The sequence below is a fragment of the Canis aureus genome, chromosome 2 (genome assembly GCF_053574225.1).
Source record: "Canis aureus isolate CA01 chromosome 2, VMU_Caureus_v.1.0, whole genome shotgun sequence".
Lineage (NCBI taxonomy): Eukaryota > Metazoa > Chordata > Mammalia > Carnivora > Canidae > Canis > Canis aureus.
The window spans coordinates 71,002,816-71,021,675 of NC_135612.1; the positions used below are offsets into that span (position 1 = coordinate 71,002,816).

The 18,860-nt window shown below is 45.6% G+C and overlaps 1 long non-coding RNA gene across 1 annotated transcript; it reads left to right on the forward strand.

The window, feature by feature from the left end:
* Positions 1–539: 539 nt before the first annotated feature.
* LOC144301472 (uncharacterized) lies at positions 540–16,850 on the forward strand. The gene is made up of 3 exons (XR_013368295.1): positions 540–853; positions 1,279–1,425; positions 16,336–16,850. It is a non-coding gene; the product is annotated as an uncharacterized LOC144301472 (long non-coding RNA).
* The last annotated feature ends 2,010 nt before the right edge of the window (positions 16,851–18,860 follow it).

An 18,860-nucleotide genomic window follows, 5' to 3' on the forward strand; every position in this document is an offset into this window, starting at 1 on the left:
CCCACTGCAGGCAGGGCCCCAGGGGATTTATCCTCCATCTTTTGTCCTCATTGGTTGAGGGTGGCTCTTAGAATGTCACTTTCCAGTGCTCCTGGCTTGTCCCATGTGCCAAGCCAGTCGAGCCTCTGCAGGGAGAGATGGATGTTCTTTGTGGTGTTTTGAGAATGTCTGTAGTGGTCTCTGGGCTGCCAGGTTCTCCGGTGGGGCACCGATGTCATTTGCGCCAGGGGCTGTCTCTGGTGTCTCAAAGGCTAGACTCACCTTTGGTGCAAGCAGCCTGTGGTAACCTACCTACCCGCCCCGTCTGGTGAGCAGTGAGGGGCACTGAGCAGCCAGCAGCAGAAACAGCAGAGCTAAGGAAAGAGCTCACCGGCTCTGAGTCCGACAGGCCAGGGTGGTGGGTTCTGCTGCTTCACTGATTTTCCTGCAGTGGGACCCTGACCTTGGCCTGGGGGCTTCCCCCAGTTCCCGGCTCCTGCTGCACTGCGTGCACTTCCTTGTCCCCAGCGGCTCTTTCAGGGTGCAACATCTGTTCTGCGCAGGCTGTAGGAGTCACAGTGGCCCCCAGACAAGGACACGTCAGCGTCTTTGAAGTGCCCTGGCTGGCAGAGCTCCCTGCTATTGTGGGGCTGGGTGGCTCTCTCCTCGCAGCTCCTGGAATGACAAGCTTGCAGGAGGCCCTGGCGGCCTTGGCAGCCGGGCCAATGTTTAGACAGTTTCTTCTGCTGTTTGAATAAGAGCCTCAGCGGGATTGCATCTCTGCTTCACCTCCTCTTCTGTGGCCGGAGGATGGGCCGCCCAGCATCCGGAGCTGCCTGTAAAGTTCCTCTCAGCGCCTGCAGAAGCTTTGTAGGTGAGGAATCTTCCAGCAGACTTCAAGCTTCCCCACTCTCCTCCTTTTTATGCAGGTGGCTCCTTTTAAAATGGCCTTTCCTTGACACTTAGGTGTTAAGGCACCCGAGCCCCCAGGGTGACTTTGAAAAACCTTGGCCCTGGGATTTGGCTCTCTCCCCAGCAATATAACCTTAAAAGACAGAGTGAGCCTTACCTGTTATTTAGGAGGCTCGGAGAAACTCAGTGTCTTTCCTTATGTTGCGTAGTTAGTTGAAGAACTCGGGGGAGGAGAACCCAAGCTTGCTGACTTCAAGTCCTCCAGGACCAAGGGGTGTGAGAGAGCTTTAGGGTCCAGGGGAGGGCAGGACTCACTTGCACCCACTCTCCCACCTTTGTGAGGATTCATGAGGAGTTGAGTAGAAAATGCTGTGAAATCTCCCACAGAGGTGCAGCTGACTGTGATCAGGGGCTTTATTTGTCTGTGGAATCTGGGAGCCAGTGGGAGCCAGTGTGAGAAAGGAGAGGTGTACAAGCCTGCCGTCGGAAGGGTTCCAATCCAAGTTTCTGGAATTTCAAGCTGCATGGCATTAGGTAAGTTACTTAGCCATTGTTGCCTCAGTTTCCTCATCTGTAAAAGAATGATGGTCACCCCACTGAGTTGATGCTAAACACAATGTCTGAGCCACCTAAGTCCTAGGTAAATGTTAGCTGTGGCCATTACAGACATTGTCATCATTGTTATTTGTCATCTCCATGAAGTTTCAGTTATCCGTGACATCAAGTAGAGGCTCAATACTGATAATAATGATGATTATTCTTGCCCATAGCAGTATTAAACCTGGAACTGGCTTCCTGGTCCCCCAGGTGGGGTGGCTGTCCCAGAGGAGATGGGAGAGTGTGGCCTTCAGAGTTGGTGAGAATATACCCACGAAGGCTAAACAAGACAGGACCATGATGGCACAGGCCAGGGACCATGGGTGGTATGATCCACATTCTCTGCTACAAGTTAAGTCAGTGATAAACAACCCCAGGAAACTTGAAGAGAGGAGGAGCAGGATGGAAACACTGAGGGCTTAATTAACTTGAGCAAGTCGTCTCCTCACTTCAGGGCTTTGTTCACTCGAAGAAGAAAAGGTGCATTGAGCTGATCAGTCCCTCTTAGTTCTGAAATTCTGTCCATCCACCCTTTCATCCACCCACCTATCCTTCTATCCACGTCTATGCAAGAACCCACCCAGACATCTCCCATCCACCCAATCCTATCTATCTATCCTGTGTCCATGCTTCCCAACTGCCCACTCCCCTTTCATCCAGCATCCATTGATCCACCTGTCCATCCAGCCATCATCCATCCATTTGTCATCCATCCATCCATCCATCCGTCATCTATCCATCCATCCATCCATCCATTCATTCACCCATCAACCATCCATCATTCATCTATCCATTCATCCATCATCTGTCCATCCACCCATCCATCCAGCATCCAACCACCTGTGCATCCAGCCATCATCCATCCATCCACATATCCATTCATCCACCCATCCATCTACCCACTCATGCATGTGTGCATCCATTAATCCATTCACCCACTCATTCATTCATCCATCATCCATCCACCCACCCATCTACTATCCATCTGTCATCTATCCACTCATCCAACCACCCTCCATCCAACATCCTATATGCAGGCCCTGGCTGGGCATTACTAAACAGATGAAGGGGCCTATAGCCATGGCCCTACTATTGAGAAGTTTATAGTTGGGTCCAACTTCCCACAGTTGGTCAGTGGGCCAGATTTCCAATCCCAGGGCTATCTGATTCTCAGAGTCACTAGTCTCACTGTAACTTGACCTTGTGGTCCTTTCTGCCTTCCTGGGCCCTCAGACAATGGCTGTGGGTTCACACCATTCTTCTGCTCTGCTCTTTGTCATGTGTTGGGGTCCCTATCCCACATGCATTTCCACTTCTCACCCTTATTCACTCTTGTGAGGCAGGGCTTCATATACTTGTTAACTGGGCAGACGACTGAAGCTCAGAGAGGTGAAGAGCTATCCCAGAGCCTCCTCTGCGATATCTGTCCCAGTGCCTTCTCACAGAGCTGGCCTCTGCCCTCCTGGGCCCTGCACAGAGAGCCTCACACTGGGTTCAGATCCTGGCTCTGCACCCTCCTGCCCTCTTCTATGAAAAGGAATAATAGTCCCCATCTTGAAGACTGTATGGGTGTTATCTGGTGTAAAACAAGTGAGTGACACATAAAGCACTCAACTATCAGTTATCATGGTTATTTTACCTATCATATACTACCTGTCAAGGCCAGACAGGTCCTAGGTCAATTTTAAGGAGAGGACTCAGTATTTAAGGAGAGGCTCAGTATTTGATGGAGGGATGGACAGAAGGAAGGAGGAGGGCTCCCCCTCAAGGCCACAGTCAAGGCCAGTGTGTTAAGAGCTGGTCCACAAATGTGCAGTCTGAGGCTCCATCTCCTGTCATGTGAGGTGGGCACTGGGACCACAGTTAATTTCTTTTACTGCAGAGTGGCAGGCATCAAGCCTCATTAACCCGATGAGTCCATGAGCCGGCAGGATTTGTGTAATCTTGTTTTCCCTTCAGCTGGCTTCCTGGGACGCCATTGTGCTCACACTGAAGCCTAGTAACTCCATCAAATTCCCTGCACCAGGCGGGGGCCCTCACATGCCTAAGCCCTGTCTGCTCGCATGAGAGCCCCGCAAATCACCTCTGTGCTCAGGCCTGGCCAGACATGCCTTGCCCCTATTGGCCTCCTCCAGCCTCACTCCAGGTCTGGCGAAGCGGAATGAGGTTCCCCACCCTGCACCCCACAACCTCCAAGACACTGGTAAGTGTGTTGAACACTTAAGCCACACAGAGTCAAGACAGAAAGGGAACTCATGTTCCATAAATGTCCCCATGTGCCAACAACTTTATTCCCACCAGAGTTTATCCTTTGGCTGCCATGTGGGGACCCCCTTCAGGGTGACCCTAGAGACTTCAGGGGCTCTGCTGGGACCCCAGGGGATGGAGCAGCAAGAGGTCACAGAGGAGCCTTGGGTTTGGGGCTGTGGCCCCCACTCCTTCGTTCAGGAGACCCTGTGCAGTTTTCCTGTCTTTGCTTTCTCATCTGCAACCCCACCCCCAAGAGTAAGAAGCAGGAGATGAGAGGATGGCACATAGTAGGAGCTCAGAAAATGTTGGTTCCCCTCTTTCTCACTCATTCATTTGTTCATTCATTCATTCAAGAGTTTGGAACTTGCTAGATGCCAGGCCTGGCAGCTGAGCAGTGAGTTGGAAAGACAGAAACTAAAATAAACTAATAATTTAGGGAGTGCCTGACTGGTATAGTCAGATAAGTGTTCAACTCTTGGTTTTGGCTCTGGTCATGATCTCAGGGTCGTGAGAACGAGCCCCAAGTCACACTCCACACTCAGTGGGGAGTCTACTTGAAACTCTCCCTCTCCCTCTGACCCTCCCCCTTCAAATGAATAAATAAATCTTTAAAAAAATAAATTATACTAATTATTTAGTAGTTGCCAGTATGATAAGTACTATTAGGGGACTGAGAAAGCAAACCTGAGGAACTTGCCTTATGGGGAAATCCTCTGGGGGAGGGCTTCCTTAAGAAGGTCAGTTGTTTTTTTTTTAAAAGTAGGCTCTATGCCTAGTATGGAGCAATATGGGGATGGAATTCATGACCCTGATATCAAGAGCTGAGCTGAGATCAAGAGGTGGATGCTTAACTGAGCCACCCAGGTACCCCAAGAAAGTCATATTTAAGCAGAGACCGACCTGGATGTTGAGGGGAGTTTGGCCCTGACAGGGTAGAGGTACCCAGCAGAGGGTGGTCAGACTGTGCCAGGCCCCAAGAAATGGGTGACAGGGAGCAGGGGCTGAGGGAGAGCAGGGCAGGTGGGCAGGGCCTTTTTGCTGCATGACAGACCTTAGGAAGCATTCTCAGGATAGGTCTCTGTTTATAAACCACATTTCCCCAATAAAACCCAAAACTGTTTATTCTGATGGGTGTGGCTGGCAAAATCCCCTTGGGACTTTGGATGTGGGTGTTTGCAAATTGTCCTTTCATTTCTCTGCAGTCTGTGTTGTGATACCTTGTGCCAAAAGCACAGATGTGTTGTGGTCCTGGTGGGCTCTGGCCAGGTGGCAAAGACTGTGAGCAAGGACACAACAGAGGGTGAGCCAGTGAAGGTCTTTCTCTTTGAAGACCCTGTGAGTCCCTAGATAATCTCAATGATGCTCGTTTCATAGAGAGACTTTGCCCTCTCTGGGTCCCTGGTGCTTTTTGGTGCTGGTCTCACTGAGCCCCCTTTGTGCCACTACCTGGTTGTGACTGCAGATGAGAGAGTAGAGGTAGAAGGCTGACCTGTGGAAGGTTGCCCAGCCAGTGAGAAGTAGAGCCAAGATTCAAACTCAGACCTTAGACATTGAGCTTTAAGCAGGCCCTTTATGCTAGGCCAGTAAATGGCAAGTCATTCCTAAGGTATTAACTTAGCACATCTTCCAGTGACAGCAGGCTTTGGCTTCTGGGAGTTACCAGGATCACCAAGGAGGCAAAGAGCTGTGTTTGGGTTCATGCTACAGAGATGGATATGGTCAGAAGAGTGTCTACTAGATAAAGTGAGCCAGCCCTTGGGTCTCTCAAGCTCAACCATCAACTCCTTACATATAGGATTGTGGAGCTGGAGTGGACACAGTGTCTCTTCAGTCTGAACTTCTGCTTCTTTGTTGATGAGGAAACATGCCCAGAATGGTCAGCGAATGGGGGGTGAGGTTAGGGGTGAGGTGGGGCTGGAGTCTAGGATTTCTTGATCCTGTCTGGTGGACTTTCTACCTCAACTGAACCACATTAGCATGGATGGGTAGAGGCACCTGACTGGCGCAGTCAGTTGAAACTCTTCTCCCTCTGACTAATAACTTAGAGCCACTTCATACCCTTCCTGGATCAAATGTCTACACAAATAATCCTGCCATGAGACCCCCTTATTAAATGACATTTCATCTCTGGGACTATTCTTTAAGGAACTCTTGATTTTGGGTTTTTAGCTCTACAATCCCTCATGTGTCAAGAGAGATTTCACACCGGAACTTGAAACTAGGAAAAGACTGGCAGGTAAGAAAGGCGACTGAGGTATCTTGAAGCCTGGGTCCAGTGGGGGCTGCTGGTTGTGTGAAGCTGGGAAAGACAATAAGGTCTCCAGACCTCAGTCTACTCATCTACAAAGTAGTGATAACAATGGTTCCCTTTCCCTTGACCTCACAAGGGGAAGAAACCATGGCCTCTAAATCAATACACATGGATGATAGGTGGGGAATGATAATCATGGTTTTCATGTGAAGAATGATTTTTCTAAACATTAATATGATCAAATTACTCCTTTTATTAAAATTCAACAGTTTTTTCTATTGTATTCATTCATTCATTCAAAACATACTGAGTAACTAGTATGGGCCAGGCACTATTTTAGGCACCAGGAACATAGGAACCAAACAGACAAACCTCTGTCTAATGCTTACGGTATAGCAAGGAAGAGATACAACAGACAAGTTGAAGAAGTAAAATACATAGTATTTAGGGGGTGTATTTGAGGAACTCACAATGCCTTTGGGCCCAGAGTGAGGGGGAGGAGCAGAAGTCTAAAAGGTAGCAAGGGCGGGGGAATCCTGGGTGACTCAGGGGTTTAGTGCCTGCTGTCCGCCGGGGCGTGATCCTGGAGTCCTGGGATCGAGTCCCACATTGGGCTCTCTGCATGGAGCCTGCTTCTCCCTCTGCCTCTCTCTCTCTCTGTGTCTCTCATGAATAAAAAAATACCAAAACAAAACAAAACAAAACAAAACAAAAAACAGCAGCAAGGACTAGAAATGTTAAGCCTCACCTTTTAATTTGGCATGAAATGGAGAAAGAAGCTCTGGAGGATTTTGAGCAGAGGAAAGACATGATCAGATTATGTTTTAACAAGCTCACCCTGATTGCCAGGGTTGGCAACATATTGCAGTGAGGACGGGGTCAAAGCAGCAGGGGATGGGGGTTGGGAACTGGTGGGGTGGGGAAGGTGATGAAAAACAGCAGAATTTGGTGCTCCTATTATTTGCACTTGGTTGTGTCTGCTGAGTGACTTTCGTGGGTTTGTAATTGTGGAGAGTGAGCTCATTTTCAGTGGACAAGATTTGCAACCAGGCTTGAGGGATGCCTTCCAAGCGGATTCTTTGTGTGATGCTTCCAGGTTCCCCAGACACCCACCCCCACTAACACTAGGCTACCAACTTAATTTCTAAAACAACCAACAAATACCGACTCATAATCATAGCTAGCCTGGCCTTTTTGGTTAATTTGCCCACTTCAGGTTTTCCAAGCTCGTGGGGAGCATAACTGCGAGCAGTGAGTATGAGTGCAGACAAGCTACGGGCATGAGTTCTTAAAGGATGATATGAGAGAGACCAGCAGGTCAGTCAGCTCCTCTGTGCTGGTGGGAGGGCTTTTCTGATCCTTCACTGGAGTTTAGTCTGTCAAGGGTCCTTGCTTTCTGGTGGGGCCTTCAATTCTCATTTGCTGTCACCCATGGGGCTAACCTTTCTCCTGACCCAGCTACCTACTAACACCCAAGACTCTAATTGCCCAGACTCTGCACCTCGTCCACTCAGGGTGGCCACGGGGCACCTGTGCAATTGCTCTGATTGTCAGTTCCTGCCTTTTTGTTTGTGTGTGTGTGTGCCCTGGACATTTCCCTTATTGGTTTTTATGAATTGGCTCTGCATTTCAGGGAAGTTCTGTAGGCTTCTTTCCAGCAAGTAGCAGACGGTTCAGGTTATCTAGTCTACCATGTTGCAAAAAACCTGCCTGATTACCATCAGCGTCTTTTGACAGGGCTAGTTTAAAGTTTTTTTGAATCAGAGTCACCTCGGGAATGTGTAATGAATAAATGTGTATTCCCTAGTTTCATTCCCACATTGATCAAATCAGATTAGTAGAAATTTGGCGGGGAACATACATTTTAACAAATGCCCAGGGTAGATATGATGCACATACACTTGTGAGAACCACTGCCTGTTTGGCAGTTCGGGTTCATTGATTGACTCAGCAAACATGTATGCCACACCTACAGAGTACCTGCACTGCACAGGCTTTACAGGATACGGAAATAAGTAAGATGTTCTCATTCTTCAAAGGGCTCATAGCATAGTTCAGGAGTTCGCAAGCTCTTTCTGGGGCAGAAAGTAAATAAAGGGACAGAGTAAATATTTTAGGTTTTGGGGTCATCTGGTCTTCTTTGCAAAAGCTACCAGAGACAATATGTAAACAACTGGGTGGCTGTGTCCCCACACATATTATTTACAAAAACAGGTGCTGGGCTGGCCTACTGTGATTTGCTGAGCTTTGGCATCATTAAAAGAGAAACATTCCAGGGCCCCCGGCTGTCTCAGTCTATAGAACATGAGACTCTTGATCTCCCGGTCGTGAGTTCGAGCCCCATGTTGGGCAGAGAGATTACTTAAAAAGAGAAAGAGAAAAACATGCCAAACAAAGGACCACAGTGCAAGCAGTTGCTATAGCAGAGGTGTGCAAGAGGTGTGGTGAGGCCAGGTGAGGAGTCCTGGGGGACGTAGGAGGCTTCCCAGATGAGCTAGCAGTGGAGATGAGACCCTGAGTGGTCCAGGAGGGCAGGATGCAGGTGATCACTGAGTATTTAAGTTGTTTGCATTCTTTGCTATTGCAAATAATGCTGCAAGGACCATCTTTGACTTTGTAAACTTGTCCGATTCTTTCTTAGGATAAATTCACTGTTTAGCTTTGGTGGCCCATTCCCAGATTGCTATGGGAAGAGGGAATTTCAATTTCCACATGCTCCAGGGAAGTGCACCAGGGCACACCTGCCTCTACACTTGTCAATGCTGGGTCACTAACTCAATTTCTAAGAGCACCAACAAATATCAATTCATGATAAGGCTTAGTTTGGCCTTTAATCACAAAATTAAAAACCTAGACCAGAAAGCCTTGCCTGGCTTATTATCTTTGGGAGATGTTCCAGTTCATTTTGTAATTGAGATAATAATTTATCTGTAACACTGTGTAAGGTTAAGATGAACAAGGTGCTGATTCGATACATTTCTATGTTGCAATCTGATTGCCACAAGCAGCCTTAGCTAAGAGATCTTCTCGCTTTTTTTTTTTTTTTTTTTTTGGTGTTCCTGTTTTTTGTTTCTTAGTGTTGGACAAGATAGGCTGTGTGTTTTGGGGAGCTTGAAGAGTGGCCCCTGGAATGGCATGATTCCTTGGTGTCTGCTGCAGGAGGAGGGTTGACGCCCTATCTCTGTGCAAACGGCACAGTCTGCCCAGCTCACTCTGCTCAGAAATCAGCTTTTTACACCGTGGCTAAACGCACACCCACATCAGTAGAAGGGAGGCCCAGGGAGCCTGTTTGATCTCAGTGGAAAGCTGGCCCAGGCTGGCATTTTGACATTTGGAAATAGTGAATACAATTACCCATCTGTGGACCAAAAGGGATTTTTTTTTCTTTAAGGGAATTGAAGGTATTTTGCCCGCGGTAGAGTTTCTCTCTAAGAGGCCCCTTCCAACTGGAGCAGTTGGAGGATCTGCCACAAGGTTTAATTCAAGAAAGAGGGGGAAGGAGGCGGGCTGGTGCGAGAAGTTTTGTCTTCCCCTGGAGCTGACCTTTTAGTCAGAGAAAAGTGGAAGACAACCCAGCGAGAGCCACTCTGGCCCCTTAGAGTTAGCTCAGGGCTTTCGCAGACTTCGTTCATCTGTCCCTCACAGAGCCCTGTGGGGCGGGTGTGGTTACTTCATTGTTGACAAATGACAGCAATGAGACCAGACCTCGTGAGATTGTCTCCGATCACACAGTCGGACCATGGCAGGGCTGGGATGTGACCTGGAATCTCCTGACTTCAAATTTAATTCTATTCTCATGTTTTATGGGTTGAATTGTGTCCCTCAAATTCGTAAGTTGAAGTCCTAACCTCTAGTACTTTGGAGTGTGCCCTTCCTTGGAAATAAGGTCTCTGCTGATATAAATTCGTCAAGGTGAAGTTGTACTGGAGCAGGATGGGGCCCTGATCCAACATGACTGGTGCCCTTATTTAAAAAAAAAAAATCCATATGAAGAGTCAGAGACACATGCAGAAGGAAGATGATGTGAAGACAGAGAACATCATCTACAAGCCAAGGGATGCCTGATGCATCTAGAAGCTAGGACAGGGACATGGTACAGATTTTCCCTCAGAGTCCTCAGAAGGAGCCACCCTTGCCACACCTTGATCTTGGATTTCCAGCCTCCAGAGCTCCACTTACTATAATAAAGGAAATTGTAGCTCTTGAGGATCTACTCTGTGTGGCGATACAACCTATTGGGACTTGTGTTTTGTTCTCCCCATACGTTTTTCTCCATGTTCCAAAAAACTAGGACATAAATGGCTAACTGTTCTCCCTCCTTTGAACAAAAGAAACCTCCTCCCTCAGTTCAATAGCCAGGGACTACATTTCCCAGCCTCCCTTGCAGGTGGGTGTGGCCACGTGACCATATTCCCACCACTGGAGTGTGAGTGGATGCCTGTGTGCCACCTTCTGCAGCCCTGCCCTAGGAGGACATTGCTTGTATTCCTGTTTCTCTTTTCCCCCTTCTTGCAGCCTGGAATGTGGTCATCAATCACCACAGATGATCAGCTTGCATTATGTGGGTGTAGAACAACGAGGTGGAAGGAAAGTTGGTCCCTGAGTGACTTTGTGGAGCAAAGACCTAGTCCCTGCTGGTCTCCTGCTATGTTCTGGGCTGTCATGAGACAAAGGAAGAACTTTTTGTCTTATCTGAGCTGCTGTGTTTTAGGACCTTTGGACTATATCAGCTTGGCCTACATACCCTAACATGTGTATGTGTTTGCTTTTTGTTGCCTTTGGAGACGGTTGTGCTCCAGGCGCAAAGGCAGAGGTTGTACTCAGATGACCTGATTAACTCCTTTCTAAAACAACTTTGTTGAACTGTAACTGACACATGATAAATAGCATGTATTTAAAGTGCACGCCTGTGAAACCATCACTACAATCAAGATAATGAGCCATCACCTTGAAAAGTTTTGAGTCACTGGGTTTTGTTTTCCAGGAGCCCTAATCACTTAGTGGGGAGAGGAGAGAGGTGAGCAGCTAGCCGGAAGAGAGATCCTGGAGCTCGGTATGCGACAGAGAAAATGGGGATTTATATCAGGAGGCTGAGATTCAGAGGGACTGGGAATCTGAATTTTTTTTTTATTTTATATTATTTATTTATTTATGAGAGGCACAGAGGCAGAGGGAGAAGCAGGCTCCCTGCAGGGAGCCCAATGCAAGACTCATCTAGACCCCAGGATCACACCCTGAGCCAAAGGCAGGCACTCAACTGCTGAGCCACACTGGTGGCCTGGAATCTGAATTCTTAAGAAGGCTCTCAACATCCAATCAGGGTGAGGAGGATCTGGTCTTGAGCCTTTTCCTGGGAGATGAGTCCAAGGCAAGCCAGGCTTCGATTCTCCATCCCATTCTCCTTCCACACATCCATGTGGCCTTCCTAAACAGGGTATTAACTTAATGTTCTGCAAAGAAAAGAAGGAGAAAAACTTTGTTATTCTTTTGATTAACAGGGAAGTTGTCCAATTGGCTACGCTTGAATTATATCCCCTGAATATTAAACTCAGTCTTCTTTAGTTTTCATTTATTTTATTGGATTGTACAGAGATATTTTGAAAGAGTAAGGTGGGGGCGGGCGGGGGTAGTATTCTGGGATGGGGGCCACTTTTGCCACATGCAGAAGGCCAATACTGCTTCCAGAAGACTCAAGTAGACACAGGATTTCTTCACTCAGTGAAAGTTTTTTTATTTCTTCCAGAGAATATGATGTGGGTTCATAATTTATAACAAGCCAAAGTCTCTTCTGGTTCCCTGTTTAGAAAAACGGGTGCTTTGCTAAACAGTTCTCGCTCATGGCTTCCTTCCTGCATGGCAGTGTGATTGTCTCGAATATAAATTCTTGGAGGATTGTCCAAAGGCCACAGGCACTTATGTACTCCTCTGCTCTTAAAATGTTGTGATTCTCAATAAATAACCCACAGCCAAAGCATGGTGTTTTGTTTTGATTTGTCACAAAGAGTTCCAGCCTGTTTTTATTACACTGAACTGAGAGGATCTCAGCCTCCAAGAGCAGATTTTTCTGAGCTGGCTGTTGTGTTAGGAGCACTCGCTTTGCTTGATGAGGGTCTTCAGACCCACCGGGTGTGTCTGTCGGGCAGAGGCCTATGGAACACAAGCACTAACACCATGTACCTCCAGCACAGTCAACACTGGACTCATTGAGGAAAACTTCAAGCAGAGAAGTAGCAATGTGCAGGATCACTGACTGAGCAACCAGCACACCACCTAGACTGGACGCCTCATGGAAAGGGCTTCTGAAGAGCGACCCTGCCCTAGGGATTCTGCACAGACCAAGAAGGAGAGAGCAGGAGACCTCCAGGCAGCAGTCAGCCTCATTGGAGAGGGGATTCTTGATCTTATGGCCATCTGCCTTTCCATCCCTCAGAAAAAAGGCAGGTCTGCTAACCTGGCTGGGCTCCCAGAGAAGGGAATGAGCCACAGGGCCTAATGAGCTGTCTGTCCTCTGTATCACTGCCATTCGACTTTGGGTGACTTTCCCCTGACCTCACCTGGCAGAGGAATAGTCTCTTAATCCAACAGTGTTGGGCACAGAATGTAGATTCTAGACGGGACCTCTGTGATTCTAGTTCAATTAGTGCCTTGCTCCAAGAAGGGAGCAGAAGCAAAGAGAAATTCATGGGACTTTCCCTGAATCACCTAGCGAATTCATGTGGGGCTGGGAGGAGTTTTCAGATTTGTGATATTATCTCCCTAAGGGCCCTTTGCCAGGACAACAAGAGCCATCTTCCTGATCCTGAGCTGAGGATGAGATTTGTTTGATTTCTCCAAGTTTGCAACATGTAACCTATTTCTTCCTTCTTTTCTAAAAATGTCCATGTATCCAACTGAAAGGGTCAAAGGATTTTCCAGTGCTTGCCATGGCAACAGCAGTGACCCGTCTGTCCTACCTTCTCTTTCCTATAGGTTGCAACTTTCAACTCTTTTGCCCATTTTGGTTTTGTAATTACCTTCATTTCATGGACTGATGTGTTTCTGTTGCTATTTCTTAGCTTTTCTGTTTCACCTTCCCTCTGTGGAAGATTGGACTGATTTTTCTTCATTCTCCTTTCCTGCCCCTTTCTTTCCTCTCAAACTTTGAATTCTTTCATCTTGCCAGTGCATTTTAATCTTAATTTTCTTAGGTGTATGTTTGCTTCAACCTTATCATGACTGTGTAAGTGTATTCAGACATATTGAATATTCTGAACACTTTATTCCTTTAGAAGTCTCTCCTGGAGATTTCTGACTTGAGCCTGTCTAGGCTCAATGTGGAGTTATACTCTGGAGTCTCTCTTCATCATCATCCTGGGGATCCCATGGCCTCTCTTTTGTCATGGATTCCATTTCCCTATATGCCACATCTTTTCCTTAATTGGTTTATTATTTTTTTAAAAAACATAAACGTTCTAGTAGCTTTCTGAGAAAAAGCATATGGGAAATTTTTTTTGAGAGACAGAGTATGCACAAGGGGGAAGGCAGAGGGAGAGAGAATCTCAAGTAGACTCCTCTCTGAGCACAGAGCCCAACGAGGGGCTCAATCTCACGCCCCTGAGATCATGCATGACCTGAGCCAAAATCAAGAGTTGGATGCTTAACCAACAGCCACCAAGGAGCCTATGGGAAATAAATTCAAAGAATTTGCATGTCTGAAGATATTCTGACACTGGCTAGAGAATTGGGCTCAGTATAGAATTCTAGGTTAAAGGTTACTTTCCTTCAGAGTTATCATGGCATCACACCAGTGCTTTCCTTATGTGGGGTTGCTATGATGGGACTCTTGGCACTGTCATGACTCTTGGTCCTTTGTGTGGGATATGCTTTTCTTCTGTCTAGAAGATTGTGTCATATTCCCTTTATCTACAGTGTTTTGAAATTTCTATTTATTTATGTATTTATTTATGTATGTATGTATTTATTTATTTATTTATTTATTTACTTATTTATGATAGTCACACACACAGAGAGAGAGAGGCAGAGACATAGGCAGAGGGAGAAGCAGGCTCCATGCACCGGGAGCCCGACGTGGGATTCGATCCCGGGTCTCCAGGATCGCGCCCTGGGCCAAAGGCAGGCACTAAACCACTGCACCACCCAGGGATCCCTACAGTGTTCTGAAATTTCATAATCATGTGTCATGTAGAGCACCCCTTTGGGGCCATTGTGCTGGACCCTTGAGGGACCTCTGCAGTTTGAAAACTAATGCCTTAGTTCTGGAAAATATTCTTGAAGGTTTTTTTGGAGGTTTCTTCTACTACGTTTTAAGGATTTTATTTATTTATTGATGAGAGACACACAGAGAGAGGCAGAGGGAGAAGCAGGCTCCCTGTGGGGAGCCCAATGCGGGACTCAATTCCAGGACCCTGGGATCATGCCCTGAGCCAAAAGCAGATACTCAACCACTGAGCCACCCAGGTGCCCCATCTACTATTTTTTTTCTCTTTTTTGATAATGTTATTCACAGATTGAACTTCCTGGGCAGGGCTCTAATTTTCTTATGTTTCTTTCCCTTTCCTCCCATTTATTTCTTTGCCATTTTCCTCTGTTTTGGGAGATTTTCCAAAAAATTTTAAAAGATTTTTTTTATTTATTCATGAGAGACACACAGAGAGGCAGAGACACAGGCAGAGGGAGAAGCAGGCTCCATGCAGGGAGCCCGACATGGGACTCGATCCCAGGACTCTAGGATCACACCTTGGGCCAAAGGCAGGCACTAAACCACTGAGCCACCCAGGGATTCCCAGATTTTCTCAAATTTATCTTCAAAATCTTTAATTTCAACATTTCTACTGTTATATTTTTTAGTTCTATGGCTAGTTCTCCCCTTTTATTTTATTATTATTTTTATTGTTTTGGTTTCCTGCCTATACCTTTTATATAGCAGCCTGTTCTTGTTTCATGGATGTACTCTTTCTCCCATAGTCTATTTTATCAAAGTTACTTTACCCCCCCTCCCCCATTTGTATCTCTGCATTTCATCCACGAGGATTCCTTAGACATTTGGTGATTGCTTCCCATTCTCTTCCCCTTTTACCTGTAGTGCTATGATCATCTCTGAACTAACCCACCAAATTTGGTCTTTCTCATATTCTTGGCCATTTGGCATTAGCCTTTATTAAATGCTGACTTAACATGCTATTCCATTGGTGAAAAGCCTTCAATGATTTCCTATTTCCTACTTTATCAGACCCAAACTCTGCCATTTATAGCATTCCCAAACACTAATTCCACCAAAGCTATGCACCACATCTCTTGTCCTTGTAATGTGAACATTTTTGTGTGACTGGAGTTAGAGATTAGGTAAGAATAATACCAATACCACTAGGAATAACAGGTAATAATAATAGTAAGACTACTAGGAATAATAGCAATCAAGGATGGTAAAGACTTTAACATTTACAGACATTACAGACTCTAACACCTCTATGATGCCCACATCATTATGCCCATCGTAAGGTAAAGAAATGGAGGCTCGAATGGGGAAGTGAAAAACCCAAGATAACACAATGGGTAAGTACCAAAGCAGGGCTAGATTCATGTCTCTGTCCACAACACTGTGTTCTGATGGAGTCGGGTGCCTCACCTGGGTGACAAGCTTTTTCAAGGCCATCCTCTGATAAATGGCACTACTACATGTATTGACCATGAGCTTCCATGTCTTTCTGCTAAGTGCCAGCTCCTCTGTGTACATACAATGATCTGTTGTATGCATTTTATACTTTGCTCATGAGCGTGCGAAAAACCTTGGATATTTTGGTGCCAGGGCCAATGGGAGCTGCTTACTGTCTTTGAGGACAATCAGCCTTGGCCTCCTGCCTTCTTTCCATATAATTTTTAATAAACCAGTAATCTCTCTCCAAGCATTGCAGACCTCTGGCTTGGACCAAGAAACCTGGAATTGTTTAAGAGAACATTAATTTCCTATGAGCTAGGATTACAGGCTGTCTAGAACTTCTTAATGAACAGTTACACTGCCTTTTTGAAGCATTTGTGTATTTGCCAATGCAGATCTGAAGGTTACACCAACTATTACAGGTTGTCCTTTCTGGAAATTAGAGTCTTCTAGAAGTCGACCAGTGATAGATCCTGGTGCTTGGGTATTTCTTTGATGTGACTTTAGGATGGCATTGTTAGTCCTCTTCCCCACACATGCTCCTCTGACATCTTACTCTTATTTTAATGGACTTTTGGTAAATGAAACATTTTATGACTCAATCCCATCACTTTACCTTTTTTTCCCTCATCACTTTATCTTTGTTGAAGATAAAATCAAGTTCAAACTTTGCCTTATTTTATTTTTTCAGCTTCTTTTCCCTTGAACTGACTCGTGGGAGACGACTTGAGCGAAACCCAAAAAACCCATGTTCAGACCTGATGCTAAGGGGCTGAATGACGCTGGACAGAACATAATACCTTGGGTCCTCAATTTTGTGATGATGGTTAAATGAGTGATTCTCAAACCAGTTCTGACATCTTGAAAAGGTGCTTCTGACTTCACAGTTACCATGTAATTAGAGCTTTGAAATGACAGTGCAGTGAACTCTCCTTGATATTCCCCTAAGCCTCTACATTGAATGGTGATGAGGATCCTATTTGGAAGCTTTCAATGGTGTCTTCTCCAGGGGAAAAGGTGAAGAATATTTTGTAAGCGACACTGTCTTTTCAATTTTTACCTCCTGATTTTGAGCACGGCGATTCTACTAAGCTGTGTTTTCTTTTCCCTGTGAAAATGGTTTTGTGAGAAAATGTAACCAGTGCAATTATACTGAACTTTCATAAGATGAAACGTTAATAAAATGAATGTTTGACCAATAAAATACTTGATGCTAAATTAAATGGGCCTGAAGGGAATTATACTTTGGAGCAAACTCCATGGGAAACAGGATGAAAAGGAAGACTATTTTTGAGCAACTATATGAATTTCTCCAGAAACACAAATATATAAGTTGCAACATCTTTGGCTTGCCTAGAGAGGGTAAAGCATAGTGGCTAAAGATGTAGATGCTAACGACAGATTTCTTGAGCTCAAATCCCAACTTTGCTAGTTCTTGTCTGCCAGCCTTGGGAAAAATACTTGACCCCATTGTGCTCCAGGTTTCTGGCCCATACACTGAAGCTAATAACAGTATTTTCCCCATAATGTTGGTGAGAGGATTGAGTTTGTACATTTAAGGCCATTAGTAATGCCTGGTGCCCAGGAAGTGTTTGGTCTACAAGAGTGATTATCATTAGAAAGCCATGAACTTGAAATGGTCCTTGAGAAATTATGTGTTCAGATACCTGCCCTGGAGCCCAAGGCTGGTTTCCCTGTTTTCTCCAGGAGGCACTGGGGACCTTGAACATGTTGAAGAACATGCCAAAGTCACATGGCATGTCTGTGGTGGGAAGAGAGGAATGCTGGTGTTCAGCATGAGTGACCTCTAAACTTCATAGCTACTGTTCCTTTTTACAGCAACCAAGTGATGATGATCCAGAATGCATGGGAGAAGCAGTCTGGTTAATTAGACTTCTGGTGAGCTGACAACCACATTTCCCTAGGGTAGGTGGGAGAGTAAGTTAGGGTAATAGCTGCCAAAAACCTTACTGTCTGGACTCTTGTACCTGCTACCTGTGTCTGTTCCCTTCCTATTGTACTTGGATTCCACCATCTGGGTCTCTACTGGGATCTTGTGACCAGACCACCAGGAGCTTCATGGCCCTTCCTGCACACTCCTTAGCCTTATCTGCTCCTTTGAAACCAATGCTCAGGACATAGCAAACCACCTCAGCTTCCCAGTATGGAATGTGTCCCTGCATTTTACTCAGAATGCTTCTTCCTCCCTGGAGACATGTAGTTATCTTTTTCATGAAAATGCCCAAAGATCACCTCCTTTGAGAGCCTTTTCTGCCTCCCTCGTGATGTTCCTCCCTTGTCCCCTCTTGCATCATCTTGTAAAACCTCTATTATAGCACATAAGAAACTACACACTTCTATTATAGCAGTTGCAGCCATATGAAATTAAGAATTATTAAAAACCAATTCTGTCCCTTCTACTAGTTAGAGACCTTCTTGAAGATGGGAACCAGGCTAAATTCTTCTCTGAACACCTGCCCTGTGGCATAGGCCTGACTCAGCAATGGTCTTCTCCTGGTTGCTTAGGCAAGTTCAAAGTAACCAACAGAGATGTTTTCTGATAATTGAGACTCTTATATTTTCTTATTTCTTTTTAAAGATTTTTTTTATTTATTAATGAGAGATACAAAGAGAGAGGGAGAGACTTAGGCAGAGGGAGAAGCAGGCTCCCCACAGGGAGCCTGATATGGGACTTGATCCCAGGACCCCAGAATCATGCCCTGAGCTGAAAGCAGACACTCAACCACTGAGCCACCCAGATATCCTGACTCTTATATTTTCTTTGTTTTATTCTATTCAACTTTTCTTTGAAAATAATTTTAAAAATATTTTTTACTGAAATAGACCCACAGAAAGTACACATATTGTAAATGTACAGACCAGTTGAGTTAGAGACTGGACACATCTGTGAAACCAGTACCTAGAGCCCTTCTTATGCTTCTTCCAGTCATTATCTGTCTCCCCATCACCACCAGGAACCACTATTTCATTGTGATTAATTTTACTTCTAATTTTTATATAAGTGGAATTACATAGTATACACTCCTTTGTGTCTGGCTTCTTTTGTCCAGTAGTATGCTATGAGCACTCTGAGTTTTTGACAGTAGAAATAGAAAGCACAGGTCATAACTTGAAAGTGTACTCATCCCTAGCCTTTTTCTCACACATCACTGAAATCTTACATAGAGTCGTTGAAAGAATATGAGACAAATTATT